Genomic DNA, 1,628 nt, shown 5'->3' on the forward strand with positions numbered 1-1,628 from the left:
TTAAAGCGTTTTTTGTGCGTTGATTATTATCTAACGACGAAACGTTAATCGCAACCGAAAAAAAATATTCGGAGCGTGTTGTTGAACCATGCCGTGTATAAAAAGGAGGATGAGAGGGATTTGATTGACGGTTCTTTTTCGGCGAATACGGGTGGGGGTTTTTTTTTGTTGCAGCAGCAGCAGCAGCAGCAGCAGCAGCCGCAACTTCCTGAAGCGAGCGATTCACGAGTTCTTGATGGAAGAAGACAGTATGTAGTTTGTTTGGTTTTTTCGTTATTTTTTTTTTGTTTGTTTTTAATATTTTTTTCTTCGTGTTGCGTCATATACTGTTATCCGAATGTTTTAAACGAATCTATGAAGTGCAGTATTTATATAAACACGAGTTATTTTCTGTCTGGATTTGAGGACACCCCCTTGCTCCTTTCTCCTCCCTTCTCCCTTCTTCTCCTCCCTTCTCCTCCTCTCTCTGCACCACATTGCGACACTCGCTCTGTGTGCCGCTTGGAACGTTCTCGTGAATCTTGCTGTTCACACGTCTCCATTTGTTAAATGTCTGCAATCGATTTTTCTACTCTATTACAATTGTGCCATCATGTTGTCCAAGTTATCTTGATAAAAGAGTTAGACTTGTTTATTATTATTATTATTATTATCCAATATTATTATATATATTTTTTAAATAATTTATTCCTTATTTTTTTTTGGAACTTTAAGATGTATATATTTAAAAACTCAATTTTGATATGTGATGGATTGGTCAGACCATTTTCATTGGTTGGGTGACCATCAATGACTGATCCTGGCAACACGGATCACTGCCTTTAATTTATTAATTTTTTTTTTTTTTTTTTGGCAACCCTTCAAGAAATCCCAATGTATCCCCAAGCACGGCCCCTTGGGTTTGAGGACACTTCGGTGAATATGACACCGATGCCTGCCATGAAGCGCCCTGTGGACCACCTTGCCTGGTCTCTGTTCAACTTTGCTTTTTTCAATGGATGCTGCCTTGGATATGTGGCCACGGTCTTTTCCATCAGGGTAAGTGATTGTGTGTGTGGGTATAATCCACCATTTAATTTTATTTTTGGCCCTATGCTGTGTTAAATTGTGTTGAACGAACAGACGTTTGTTTTAAAAAGCATTGATTGCTTGTTGCTGTTTAACATTACCACTTCCTGTCACAAGATGTCACTCTAACCAGGGACATGTGGAATAACTCTGATTTGATTCCATCCATCAAGTAATGTGGTTGCCACTGCAATTTGTGTACACACAATGGGGGAAGGAAGAAGAAGGGGGGGTCGTTTTTGTGACCATTTTTCCCAAGGGGAATTTTTTTTTTTTTTATGTTTGCAAAAAGTTGCAAGTTGCAATTTTTACAATTTATACATCGTGCAAGCACCGAAGTTTTTGTGACCATTTTCTCAGGGCAATTTTTATTTTATTTTTTTGCATGTTAATTCATCGACCATGAGTTGTGTAGTTCGTCATTGATGTTTGCTGGTCACAAATCCACTTCCTGTGAAGACTTTGTAGTGTAGGAATGGGAAAGCTCACCTGGAAGGTAATCATTTAATTGTGCTTTAGCAATTCTATTGGTTTAAATTTCCTGTTCAACTTCAACCACC

At 38.3% G+C, this 1,628-nt stretch overlaps 1 long non-coding RNA gene across 1 annotated transcript; it reads left to right on the top strand.

Annotated features, from left to right (window-relative positions):
• Positions 1 to 308: 308 nt before the first annotated feature.
• On the top strand, positions 309 to 996 carry LOC147016006 (uncharacterized). Its single transcript, XR_015049967.1, has 2 exons — positions 309 to 551; positions 866 to 996. It is a non-coding gene; the product is annotated as an uncharacterized LOC147016006 (long non-coding RNA).
• Positions 997 to 1,628: the final 632 nt, after the last annotated feature.

This window comes from Eptatretus burgeri, chromosome 12 (assembly GCF_056783735.1).
Source record: "Eptatretus burgeri isolate ZD-2024b chromosome 12, Ebu_testis_v1, whole genome shotgun sequence".
Taxonomy (NCBI): domain Eukaryota; kingdom Metazoa; phylum Chordata; class Myxini; order Myxiniformes; family Myxinidae; genus Eptatretus; species Eptatretus burgeri.